The following is a 14,926-nucleotide window of genomic DNA, read 5'->3' on the forward strand; positions in this document are numbered from 1 at the left end:
CGATCCCGGGTCTCCAGGATCGCACCCTGGGCCAAAGGCAGGCGCCAAAGCGCTGCGCCACCCAGGGATCCCAAGAAAGAACATTTTAATACTAAAAATATATCCAAAAGTCAAAGGAAATTTTCCTCTTGAGGAGCAGAGGGAGACAGAGAGATAAGAGACACAGAGAGATTGATTGATTCATGGAAAATCCACTGAAATTTTGTTATCTGACTCCTTATTCAATGTCCATTTTCTACACCTTTGAACTGTTGAACATTTCATCACAGGCTAGCACTTTCCAGTGGAATGAGGTTTGGAAAATTGCAACTTAACCTCGCTTTTTCCTCATTTATAAATGTGGGTGACAATGGTGACATTCAACAGTGACGTCAATGTGAATTGAGATAAAACAGGTGACCTGCTAGGTGAATGGAGTGCGGAGTTAGGCCCCCGCAGGTTGGAGTTCCTTTAGCCTTTACTGGCTGTATGGACTTGGAAACGTTACTTCACCTTCCTGAGGTTCTGATGACTTATCTGCAAAGTGGGCAAAGTATTACCTACCTGAGGGGGTTCTTGGACGAGTTAGATTACATTAAAACTATATAATGGGGGATCCCTGGATGGCGCAGCGGTTTGGCGCCTGCCTTTGGCCCAGGGCGCGATCCTGGAGACCCGGGATCGAATCCCACGTCAGGCTCCCGGTGCATGGAGCCTGCTTCTCCCTCTGCCTATGTCTCTGCCTGTTTCTCTCTCTCTGTATGACTCTCATAAATAAATAAAAATTAAAAAAAAAAAAAAAACAACAACTATATAATGGTTCCTAATGGCGTGTCTCGAGTAGGTACTCAGGTAAGTCTGATTTCTGTCCTTTCTTTCCTATCCTCAGCTTCCACTTCCTTCAATCAAAATGTCTCTCTTGTCAACAAATATTTGGATCCTATGAGAATGGAAACGCTGACACTCGGTCATTTTAATTTCACATCCCTGGAATCAACACATTGACCCTGGTCATTAGGGAATGTTGATATTGCCAAAGGATTTGTTGCTGACACCCCTCGCCCCGAGCCTGTGGTTCTTTCTGTCTCATCCTGTCTCATCCTTTACTGTTTATGATTTAACAGGGCAAGAAAAAAAAATCGTATTACCCTACCGCTCATTAATCCTAAATAGCCTTAAACTTAGATGTCTTTACTTTTTGTTTTGTTTTGTTTTTCCCCTCCTCAATGCAAAATCATCAGATCAGTCTAACTAATTTAACTTAGGGATTTAGCTGTCTCAAGAGATTTTCATGATGATACAGGCACATCTTTGGCTCCAAAGCAAATATCCTATTCAGAAATTATGAGAATAAAGTCATATTTAGAATGACCTTTTTAAAAGGACATGTCTAAGAGTTTAGCTGAATATCCATACGTATTGCTGCATCAGCATCCTTTTTGTGTGGCTAAGAGGTCTGCTGGGGCTTGGAAATGACACTAGCCTCTCTAGGAGTGCATGTCCTAGACAACAATCGGTAGAGTCACAAGAAAATGTAAATTTCTGGGGACCCCAGGTGGCTCAGTGGTTGAGCGCCTGCCTTCCGGGCAAATATTTTAAAGAAAAAAAAGAAAATGTAAATTCCCTTTTTTTATTTTTTTAAAAAATTTTATTTATGTATTCATGAGAGACACATAGAGAGAGGCAGAGACACAGGCAGAGGGAGAAGCAGGCTCCCTGTGGGGAGCCCGATGTGGGACTCGATCCCAGGACCCTTGGGTCACGCCTTGGACAGAAGGCAGGTGCTCAACCACTGAGCCCCCCAGGTGCCCCAAAGGAGTAAATTTCTGGTATGACTTCCCCAGCACCCCGGGCATAAACATCCTCTCCTCTCTTGTCTCTACCACCCCACCCCCACTTCTCCTTTCTGTTTCTTAGATAAGACTCTCCTTCCTCCCTATTCTTGGCTCTTCCCAACATTCCTGCTCTTTTTGCTTTAAATTGATCAGTCAGGCCTAGACAAGGACCCCAAAGAACTCTCCCCAACTAACCCTAAAAAAATGTGTCTCAGGTTCTGCTGCTCCCTCTCTGCCTGTCTCCTGCGTTGACCTCCCGCCATGTGCTCTACTGACCTATGCATTGTATTTCCTTCAAAATTTGTGACTAATGAAGTCCTCTATTTCACTTTCCCTTGCCTCATGATCTTCCTTGAACCTTGGCTCACCATTTGGTACCCCAGGGCTCGACTTAGCAAACGTTAATTTAACAAAAATCCCATGAGCTCTAGGACTTAATTTCCAGTCATTGGAAAGACTATAAAAGGAAAATGGCTTCCTTGGCATTCTTGTTTACTTTAAATTACACCCTATTCCTTCTCTGAGAAATAACGAATAATACTTTAAGAATTAAAGCAGATGGAGTGATTTATCAGAAACTCGTTCAAGTCTTTGAACTTATATCTCTAATCCTGCTGATCACTATAATTTTGTTATTGGTATTAAACATTTGGTGCTCTTTCACAAGAGAGATTAGTTATATCTCTTATGATCTTTCTCTGAAACACTAAAAGAACTCAAAATGATTAATGCAAATACATAACTGGGCAACCTGAAATTCTACCAAGAAAAAATAACTCTGGCGGATACAGAAGTCCAGTTGATTCTGCATATTGAAATAAATTACGGAACAGGTTGGAAGCTAAAAAGAAGAAGGATTTTTAAAATATTCTAGAGAAGAAAAAAGGGAATTAAGTCTCGGTTACTTAAAAACATGAATACATTTTGGCTAAGTTTTTCTGGGCTGCCACCTTTCTGTACTAAATAAATTTGTCATATTTATTACAGAATGGTATTTTAGCAGTGTGTTTAGTACTCCGTGTGAAATAGTTAAACTTTTGAAAAGCACAGCCTTGTCTCATTTCACAATGTTGCATGTTTTGGAAAAAAATTTAATAAGCATCTGCTAAATGAACATTTTGCTTGGTCCTGAAGGAAATACCAATATTTTTATAGATTCTGCCCTCAAATTGTTTGTTATCTAATGAGTACTCTGTACACATAATCAACTTGCAAGCTCGACTGTAATGCAGGATGAAATATATGTATGAACCAAGCCCTACAGGTGCCAAGAGGAGAAAACCATTCTGAGTTTTCAGGGAAGACAGGAGGAGTCAAAGAATTGTTAACCAAATCAAGCTTTGTACGCACAGCACTGTTTGGCCAATGACCTTATAATAAATATCAGCGTGTTTTTGGGGTTATTTTTATTTACCACGTGAATAAATTAATCATTGTTATTATGGTTTCTATACAACTTCTGATGAGAAGTGCCATTTAGGTTCACATTCCTGCAACTTTAAATTGATGCTCTAATAGGGCAACCTGGAGATTTATATCTGCTGCGCAATGCAGAAAACTGTTCTGAAGATCTTATGAAACAATCTACCATTCTGCATTCTCTGCAGGCACGTCTGTTCCTTCTTGAAGGAACCACCATAGCACAATAACAATGCCTTGTGCAAAGCCAGCCTCTTCAGATGTCTGATAAAATGTAGCCCAGAATGATAATATTGTGTGGCCTCCAAGCCCAATTACAGCAGGGCATGACTCGACCAGAAAATTTTGTCAGTCCAGCACCCGCCAACAACTCATCAAGTCCATCAAATACTACACAATGAATACTGGCTATAACAGGAAACCAGGATTCCTTAAATCTCTGCCAAAATTGTTTTAGCATTAAAAAGCTGGCATCATTTCCTACTCGCAGCTCTATGATTTTTTTTCCTGCACATTTTCCCCTTTTCCTTTCCCTAGACAATACTCGCTGTTAAATAAACTCCCTTTGGTCAGGGACTTGCCAGCAGGTGTAATAGGAAGAAACGGAGCTGGTGCTCTCAATGCTAAACAGAAGCCATTGTGCTTTTCATTTTCTCAGCACATTAAGAAAAATGTTTGCTACCTAGAGGAGTCGGAAATATTGTGAAACATATTTAGATCCACATTAAGTCTTAATCCCTAAGTGAAAATTAAAATTGAATGCTCAATGTCTTTAATTCTTGATATGTTATTAAACAATATGAGACACATTTGCAAACTTCTGGCAAATGGGATGATGGAGCAGGTATATCCTTTGCTTTCTCCATGTGTCTCTGATACTATCATTTAAGGAAGGCCTTTTCAAAATAATTTAAACACACACCAAACAGTCCAGCTTGCTGTTAAGCCAGTGGCAATCTACCTAAAGTTTTCTAAGTCTACTAAAGAAAAAAGGGGGAGGGCAAAGAATCCAGAGAGCATTTTCCTAGATGCCCCTTTCTGGCTTATTTAGGGCAGGAAATGGAATGAACCCACAAAGGTATCTAAGACAATGTAAAGTCTCTAATTCCAAGTTTGGGACCTTGACCATAGAAGATATGGAGACCTTGGGTATTAGAATTACAGAGCAGCTTTTTTAGAATGAACTAATAAGGACATTGTGATATAACTGAACACTGTGTAGTTAATTTAATATCATATATAATTATTATGACAAACCTGTAAGGAATCAACATCCAATGTTCTTAAAATGTTTGTCAGAAAATACTGACAAAAGAAAATCTAGGTGGGTTTATTAAAACAATACACATTCCTGGGCTGTGCCCCAGATCTACTGATTAATAATCTATAGGAGTGAAGGACTTTTACCAGTTGACCTGGTGATTCATAGGTATGCAAATGTCTGAAAATCCTTGATCTACATTATATAGATACAGGATCTGAATTGTAAAATCACTTGCCAGGAGTGACATGTTAGGAAAAAGCAAAGTTGGCATTCAAATCTAGGTTTTATGTAATTTCAAGGCTTTCTCTACTATATTGTTTAGTATTGGGTGTACCAATAGGAATCAAAATGCATCTCTTTTGCCATTTATTTACTAAGAGACTGCACGTATGCCCATCAGCTCTCAGGGAGGTTGCTGATGATCACAGAATCCTGGAATTGAAAGAGATGCTCACATGATATTCCTTTCTTCCATACTACTGCTTCATTTCCAAAATACATCCAGAATAGTTGTTTTTCATTATTTTTTTTTTAATATTTGTTTGAGAGAGAGAGAGAGAGAGAGAGAGAAAGAGAGTATGTGCACCAGCTGGAGGATGGGAGGAGAGGGAGAGGGAGAGACAGTCCTAAGCAGACTCCACGCTGAGCAGCGGGGCTGGATCCCTCGACCCTGAGATCATGACCCAAGTGGAAACCAAGAGTCAGATGCCCAACTGATTGTGCCACCTTGGTGCCCCAGTTTTTCATTATCCAATCACATAATATACTATGTTTTCAGTGGCTAAATCTTAGTTCATATACTTTTCATGAAAAGTTCACTTTTATATTTGATTGAAATAGTCTCCTTCGTATAGCTGTTTTCACCAACAACATCTGGTACTATCCTGAAGAGGAGCACTGAATAAGACCGTGCTAAGACCTATTTCACATAGTTTTTCTCTTTTGAGAAATTAATTAAAACATACAATTCAAAAAATATTTATTGAGGTTGTAAGTGAAAGGCATAGCTTTATATAAAAGAATGGAAAGTGATAATTATCGAGGACCTGCTATGTGTTCATGATAAACTAGGTGTTAAGTCACTGGAACCTTTAACAAATTGTATAAGATAGGCCACATTTATCTCTCTTTTTTAGAGGAGGAAAATGAGCCTTGAAGGGATTAAATACTCATGGTTACACATTAGGTAACTGGTTGAAACAGAAATGAAACCAATCAACATTATATACTGAATTTCCTCTTGAACCTTCCCCCTCAAGCTTTAGTAGACACACTCCATTTGTCACTGTTGAACGTAGCAGTGTCATTTCTAGAATGGAACATGTTTTATCAGTCTAGACTGATAAGCAAAATCAGATAAGGGGTTTGTCTTCCTTATTCTGGATATAGCATCAGAATCTCTTGAAATCAACATTGCCACTTTGTGTAGTTGTTTCGCAAATGTCATCCCAGTTTAAGTCAGAGCTCATAATCACTTGAAACTAATCCATTACAAGATAAATATACAAAAATTTGTTGCATTTCTAAATACTAGCAATTAGCAATCTAGAAACGAAATTAATTAATCCTCTACTCCATTCATAATAACATCAGAAGGAATTTTAAAATTAGGATAAAGAAAACAAAAGAAGTGCAAGACTTGTACACTGAAAATTTACAAAATTTCCCTGAAGGAAATTTTAAAAGATATAAATAAATAGAAAGATGACCAACGTTTATAGAGTGGGAGAATTAATATTGTAAGAGGACATTTCTCCCCAAACTGATCTATAGGTTCAATGCAAATTCTTTCAAATTCCCAACAGGTTTTTGTTTTTGTTTTTTAATTATAATTGAAAAACTAAACCTAACCTTAACAAGGAAATGGAATATATTCAGAATAGCCAAAGCAATCTTGAAAACAACAAATACCTCAGTCTCGAACTTATCATAAACCTACGGTAGTCAAGACAGTATGATACAGGCTTTTTTTTTTTTTAAGATACAGGCTTAAAGATAAACATAGATCAATGGAAAAATTGAAAGTTAAGAAATGAATTCAGAATTGTAGTCAATTATTTTTGACAAGTGTGCCAAAGCAATTCAATTAGGGAAAGTATATTCATTACAACACTTTAAAAAATAATTGTCGGGAGTGAGCATGAAAAGAAACAGACGCCCCGCTGAGCAGGGAGCCCAATCCAGGGTTCCATCCCAGGATCATGACCTGAGCAGAAGGCAGATGCTTAAAAGACTGAGCCACCCAGCTGCTCATACCACAAATTGTTTTGAAGACTGAGTTAACTGATATCAATGTACAAATAATGAAAATAGATCCTTATTTCACATTATACAGAAAAATTAACTCAAAATAGGTCATAGATTTAAATTTAAGAAATAAAACTAGAAACATTTTTAATAAGAAAATGTAGAAAAATCTTTATATTCTTGGATTGGGTAAATATTTTTTAGATAAATCAAAATCATGATCAAGAAAGAAAAAGTGATAAACTGGACCTTACTGAAATTAAAAACTTTTTACACTGTTTAAGACTACTGGTTTGTCCTCTGAAAGTGAAAGTTCTCACTTTCACCTCAAAACAAGAAAAAAACAAACTGGTAACCTACAATTTTCCTTACATCTGTCAGAGAATTGAGGTCACCAGATAAATCATCACTCCTAAAACTGGAGAGATAGGTAAATACACAGAATACAGACAAATTTAGCTGAAGTAGAAGCCTAGGGAGCCATTACCTTGTAGGAGCACTTAGAAATGTGAAATCTCAAAGGATTATTAAATGCCTCCCCTCCACCACACCATAACAGCATATGGAATGTGATTACAGTTAAATGAACTACGAAGTTCATACTTTATGTTAAGAAGAGTCTAGGAAAACCTGAAGACATCAGGGTGAAAAACATAGGGACATTAGCGGACATGAAGGCCTCCGACATGTATGGATGCAGCATGCAGGAACCAGTCTAATTCCTAGCCAGATAACCTCATACCAAAGTTCTATCTACTTCAGTTCCCATTACCCAATACACTGTGTCTGGCTTTCATTAAAATTTGGAGGCACTGAATGGAGAATTATATCATCAAGATGGTAACATAGCTTGTTCCTGAGGTCAGTCCTCTTCGCAGGAAGACCAACTAGCAACTATCCAGACAAGACACCATTGTAAATATCCTAGAAGCCAGGATTGAGGCTGAAGTATGCTCAGGCCCACAGAGACTGAGGACAGCATTAGAAAGTTATGATGAGTGGCTACACTCTGACCACATCGGCCCCTCTTCCAGGCCAGCTCAGCGCTGCACCAAGAGGGCTCCCCTGGACTTTCTGGGGGAGGGACGAAAAAAAGAATCCAAGCTGAACATCCAGTTTCCCCAGCATGCAGGATGATGCCTGGGAGGTCCCTCCAGTCTTGCTTCAGGGGAAATCACTGGTGTAGTATGTGGGGCTAGGGATCCAATAGAAAGGGAGAAGGGGGTATAATTTATGGTAACCAGCCTTCAGGACTTAGCAGATTATAAACCTGCATGCTGCAGAGCCTAAGCAGATTCCAATTGGCCGCTCTGCCCATCTACAATCCAAAAATTTTTTAAGACTTTATTTATTCATGAAAGGCACACAGAAAGAGTTAGAGACACAGGCAGAGGTAGAAGCAGGTTCCCTGCAGGGAACCTGATGTGGGACTCGATCCCCGGACCCTGGGGTTACACCCTGAGCCAAAGGCAGACGCTCAAACGTTGAGCCCCCCAAGCACCCCTATAGTCCAAATTATATATGAAAAGAACATACCTCAACAAAATAACAAGCCGACAGATAATATCATACTCAATGGTGAGAAATTGAAAGCTATTTCTCTAAAATCAGGGACCAGAGAAGAGTGCCTGCTGTCACAACTCCTATTAACATATTACTGGAAGTCTTAGCCAGAGCAATCAGTAAGAAAAAGAAATAAGAAGCATCCAAATCAGACAAGAAGTAAATTGCAGGTGCCATGAATACAAATGTAGGTGACAAAAGAAATTCTAAAGACTCCACCCCAAATTTGTGAAAGCTAAAAAACAAATTCCGTGAAGCTGTGGGATACAAAACCCACATATAAAAATCAATAGTCTTTCTATAATAACAATGGATTATCTGAAAAGAAAAAAAAAACAGTAATTTAATGCAATCTCCACCAAAATACCAGCAGCATTTTTCATAGAGCCAGAACAAACAATCCTAAAATTTATATGGAACTGCAAAATAGCCAAATTCTGAATAGCCAAAGCAATCTTTTTTTTTTTATAATATTTTGTTTATTCATGAGAGACACAGAGAGAGAGAGAGGCAGAGACACAGACAGAGGGAGAAGCAGGCTCCATGCAGGGAGCCCGATGTGGGACTCGATCCCGGGACTCCAGGATCAGGCCCTGGGCTGAAGGCAGGCGCTAAACCGCTGAGCCACCCAAGCTGCTCTAGCCAAAGCAATCTTGAAAAAGATAAATACCATATTATTTCTCTCATGTGTGGAGTTTAAGAAACAAAACAGAGGAACATGATGGGAGGGGGTGGCGGGGAAGAGAGGCAAACCAGGAAACAGACTCTTAAGACTATGAAGATCAAACTGAGGGTTAATGGAGGGGACATGGGCATGGGGGATGGGTATCACGGAAGGCACTTGTGATGAGTGTTGTATGTAAGTGATGAATCACTAAATTTTACATCTGAAACCAGTGTTACACTGTATGTCAACCAACTGGAATCTAGACAAAAACTTGAAAAAACCCCCACATGAGGGGGGGAAAAGGAAATAAGGAGAACAATCTCATTTATAATAGCACCTAAAACAATAAAGTGATTGGTAAGAAATTTAACCAAGGGTGTGACAGAGCTATATACTAGGCTATAAGATATTGATGAGAGAAATTGAAGAAGATGTAAATAAATGGAAAGATTTTCTGGTTTCTTGGATTGGAAGAATGAATATTGCTAAAATCTCCATGCTACCTATAGCCATCAATAGAGTCAATCCAATTCCTATCAAGATTCCAGTGGCATTTTTTACAGAAAAAGGAAAAACCATGCTAAAATTCATATGAAACTACAAAAGATTCCTAATGGCCAAAGCCATCTTGAGAAACAAGAACAAAGCTGAAGACATCACACTTTCTGATTTAAAACTCTGTTATGATAATAAAACCACTCACAAAAATTTCACACCACTTACAAAAAAATAATTTGAAAAAGATTAAAGATTTAAATTAAAGCCTTAACCATAGAACTCCTAGAATAAAAATTAGGAAAAAACAAACAAACAAACCTCTGATATTTGTCTTGGCAATAATTTCATGGCCAAGACATCAAAAGCACAAGCAAAAATTAACAAGGGGAACAGCATCAAATTAAAAAGCTTTGCACAGTAAAAGAACAATCAACAAAGAGGTAGCCTACAGAGTGGGAGGAAAAATTTTCAAAGCAGTTACCTGGTAAGTGGCTAATATCCAATATATATATACAGAACTTGCGTGAGTCAATAGAAAAATCAAATAATGTTGATAGAAATGGATTAATCCACGATTATTGAGACCTCAACACTCTGTATCAATAACTGATAGATCACACAGACAGATAATCTGTAAGAATAGGGTTGATCTGAGCAAGATTGTAAATTAACTGCATCTAATTGACATGTATAGAATATTTCATCAAAGGAGAGAGATATGCATTCTTCTCAAAGTCACATGGAATATTCACCAAGGTAGACTGCATCTGGGGCCAGAAAGTACACCTGGTACAAATATACAGTATGCTATTAATGGAATAAAACTAGAAGTCACTTATAGGAAGATAACTAGTTGCTATACAGAACTCTATACATGGTGTTCAACTATTCTGTAAATCTAAAACTGCACTTAAAAAAGTCTGTTCATTTTTAAAAGATGCCATTAAGAAAATAAAAAGATAAGAAGTATACTGAGAGAATCATTTTCAAGTCATATATCTGGCAAAGGATTTATATCCAGAATATACAAGGAATCTTACTAATCAACATTAAGAAGGCAAACAACCCAACCAAAATATGGGGAAAATATTTGAATAGCTATTTCACCAAAGAAAATATATGAATTGCAATTAAGTATATGAAAATGTGTTCAATGTTATTAGCCATTAGGGGATTACGAAGTAAATTTGCAATGAAATTTGACTTCATACTCACTAGAATTTGCCTGTGAAGCAAAAATTCAGACAATAAGAAATAGTGACAAAGATGTGGAGAAACTGAAACTCCACACATTGCTGATTAGGTTGTAAATGCAAACACTGCATTTACAGTACACACCTTGGAAACCCATTTGCTTCTTTAAAAGTCAAGAAGGAATTCATCATATCCCATTCCATTTCTACTTTAGAGAAATTAAAACATATGTCCACACAACAATGTTTATGTGAATGTTCATAGTGTCATTATTCATAAAACCAAAAAGTAGAAACAGCTCAAAAGGTATCAAATGATGAATGGGTAACAAAAATGTGTTATAGTCATACAACTGATCCTATTCAGCAATAAAAAGAAAGAAACTACTGATTTATGTTATAACATGGATGAGCCTCAAGACCATTACACTATGTGAAGGAAGAGAGATGCAAAATACTATATTATTATATGATGAACTTATATAGAATTTATAAAAAGCCAAACCTATACAGATAGAAACTAGGTTAGTGTCTGTCTGGGCTAAGGCTGAGAATGGACTGCAAAAAGGCTAGAGGATCTTATTTAGGGTGAGGGAGATGGAGATGTTCTAAAACTGGGCTGTGGTAATAGTTGCACAACTCAATACATTTCGTGAATTACTGAAATAAACACTTAAAAATTATATTGGCAATTATATTGCCAATAAATATATAAATCAAAAGAGATATAAATCTCTTTTATATTTATATAAATAAATATAAAAATGTGTGGTTTGGAGGGCACCTGGGTGGCTCAGTTGATTAAGTGCCTGACTAGGAGTTTCAGTTCCGGCCGTGATCTCATGGGTCACGCATGAGATTGAGCTGAATCCGGCTCCACGTTCAGTGGGGAGTCTACTTGAAGATTCTCTCCCTTTGCCTCTCCCCCGACTCACACATGTGCATGCTTTCTCCCTATCTCAATCTTTAAAATAAATAAATATGTCTTTAAAAAATGTGTGATTTTTGTGGTATGCAAATTACACCTAAACAGTTTTCTTTTTAGGTTATCATATTTTTCTTATAAATAAATTAGCTCTAATGTAAATTTTTGTTTATTCTAGTTATTAAGGGTGCATGAACTTCTTCTGTTTAGAAGTAGATGGACAAAAATTAACTTAAAATTTTTCCTCCTGTACTTTTATCTGAGAACAATATAATTGCCACAATTGCTTAACATGAAAATCGGGGTCCATGTTATACTTTTGTCTTTGCTTCTGCATCTTCACTTGATCACAAAGTCTAATGGATTTCTCATTTTAATATTCTGCTGATTTCTTTCTCTCCAACATTTCTGTCATTGTCTTCATTCAGGTCCCTATTTTATCATACTTCTATTATTTTTAAAATGTCCTCATTTGGTAGTTTCTAGACTTTTGAGTTCCATGGAGTAGAAAAACAAATTAGAAAAAAAAGAAAAATAAAGAAATGAGAGTTAAACTGCCAACTATAATTCTGTCAAATAAGGCCAGTAACATCAAAATTTACCTTAACAACTACCATGTACTTTCACTGTATAAAACTTAAGTCACACTGATTAATCTGATTAAAGAAAACTCTTTCATAAAAGGCAAATGCCAATTTTTTCAAAACATATCCAAAGTATGCAGAATACAAATATAGAAAAATGACTGTATTGGTCAGTGTTCACCAGAGAAAAAAATGAATAGGATATATACATACATATATAAGAGGGGACTTATCACGGAAATTGTTTCATGCGATTATGGAGGCTGAGATATGCCATAATATGTCCTACGAGAGAATGAGCTAGAGAATCAGGAAAGCTTGTGGTATAATGTGATCCAAATCTGAAGTACTGAGAACCAGGGGAGCTGATGATGTAACTTCCAGCTGATACCAAAGGCCTGAGAACTTGGGGAAGGTGAGGGTTTGCTGCTGGGCTCAGTCCCAGAGTAGGAAGGCCCAAGAACCAAGAGCTCTGATGTCTGTGGGCAGAAGATGCATGTCCCAACTCAAAGAGAGAAAGAATTCACACTTCTTCCACCATTTTGTTCTACGTGGGTCCTCAAGGGATTAGAGAATTCCCACCCAATCTTCTTACTTAGCCTACTGATTTAATGCTAATCTCTTCCAGGAACACCCTGTCAGACATACCCAGAAACAATGCTTTACCAGCTCTCTGAGCATGTTGATGCTTAATGATCACAAATTCACACCTTGTCAGTTTGGCACCCATACACATTACTTAATCTCCAAATGAAGACAATAAGGAGGCCGTAATTCTGTCTAATGTAACTATCTTTCTTACTCTGGAAAATGCACTAATCCCTTTCCCAGACAAGGGTAAATTTTTTTTTGCAATTACTTTATGAAACTATGTTTGGATACCTCATTTGGACATTCAATTAAAGCCACCCAAATTGGGGCTGAGTCTGCAGCTGCTAAAGTCAAGTTGAAGGTATTTTCCTGTTGCTATATTAAAATGGAAGGAACCACACTGCATGATATGAAACACAAATAAGAGTATTCTGGGTGATTTTAGACAAGCTGAGTAACAACAGTTCTCATAAATCCAAAGATCCCCCTGCTTTCTTTCTGTAAGGCTGAAGAAGTCAGCAGGCCTGGTCCCAGCACTGGAGAATCCTGGAAAGGAACTATAGGGGTCTCCATGCTTAAAATTAATCATCCTCTGGTTACTGTAGCTTGGGGGTGTTGATGGTCCACTAGACTTCTCATGGAGAGCTCAGCAATGGATGAAATCACATGACAACTTCCAGATCAATTCGACGGTCCTACATCAACCCTGGTTTTATATATCGTTACATAATAAACAAAGGATTTGGGGTTGGATCTCTCCTACCCACTATCAAAAGAACACGGTCTTTCATATGACCATTATAGAGCCTAATTTAGACACTTCCCTCTTTAAAATGTAAATGTAACAGAGTAAGAGGAGCAGAAAACCCATTATTAAACAATATACTAAAGGTATCTAAACCAAAGTTTTTCAAATTATCGCTCACAAATCATCTGCCTCAGATTTACCTGGATTGGAAAGACGGTTGCTGGGTCCATGTAAAAAAAAATAATAATAACAAACAAACAAATAAATAAATTGGAAATTTACATTTAGTCCTAGTCGTTTATAGTTTCCTTAAGAATTTCCTAGAATCTTACTTTTTAAAACCTCCTCACATGATTTTAATGCTCATTTTCACGTGAAATACACTGGAAGTGAAACTTGACTGCCTATTAGAATCACCTGGAGCAATTGAAAAAATAAATACAACTAACCTCTAGACCCCACATGCCGAGATGTTGAGTTAATTTTTCTGATGTCGGCTCCTGGCGTCAGTATTTTATAAGAACCCTCCAGGTGATGCTATTGTCAGGACAGCTAAGAACGGCAGGTCTAAAATTTGAAAATTGATGTTCACACCAGTTCCACTAATTCCGACTGCTTACATCTGGTCTATCTCACTCATCTATATTACTCTCACAGCATTTAAATGTAATTGAATCTACAGCCTATGAATACTGAGCACTCTCTGCACTACAAAGTGTAGCTTTTTGGAAGTGCAAACTCCAAAGACTAAAATCTAGGCTGAGGTCGGGTTAGAGACAGAGCATTCTCCTTGGTGCAGGCAGAGGCAGAGTTTTGAAGGGACCCAGGCTGGGACCTGCAACAACGTAGTCACTGCTCATGAAACTTGATGAAGGGAAAGGAATTACCGGGGACAGAAAAGAACAGTAATCATAGAAGGAGAGTGAAACAAACCAACACACACACAAATAATCATATAAAAATATATCAAATAAAAACATTCTTAAAATTAACCCTATGGTCTCATAACTTAATTGGACACAAACATTTGGAAACCTGAACTATATAACCTTAATTCCAACCAAACTCTTTGGCTTGGGAACCCAGAGTCTTTCACATTTAAGTCTCAAATTGTCCTTTCAGGCATATATCCCACCACTGTCTGCACTCTATTCTCGTGTCCTTTTATTCTGATGGTTCACATGTCAGAGACCCATCTGTCTTTAGCAAAATGTTCCTTCCTGCAGAGAACCTGGACTTCTTTATTTAGAGGTACATTGTAGAGATTTTTGTTTCTACTTATCATTAATTTTATTATGTTCTAAATTGGTACATGTTTAAACACACAAAGATTTGAAGGTGGAATTGTTGAGAAATTCATATTTCTAAATTCTCTTTGGCAGCCAATACAAGAAAAAGAGACAGACTTCGTTA

The 14,926-nt window shown here is 37.5% G+C and overlaps 1 protein-coding gene across 3 annotated transcripts in view; it reads right to left on the bottom strand.

Moving 5' to 3' along the window:
- The window catches only part of LUZP2 (leucine zipper protein 2), a 474,256-nt gene that overhangs the window by 13,715 nt on the left and 445,615 nt on the right, over positions 1-14,926 (bottom strand). The gene's annotated exons all lie outside the window — the stretch shown is intronic.

Source organism: Vulpes vulpes, chromosome 11, assembly GCF_048418805.1.
Source record: "Vulpes vulpes isolate BD-2025 chromosome 11, VulVul3, whole genome shotgun sequence".
NCBI classification, from domain to species: domain Eukaryota; kingdom Metazoa; phylum Chordata; class Mammalia; order Carnivora; family Canidae; genus Vulpes; species Vulpes vulpes.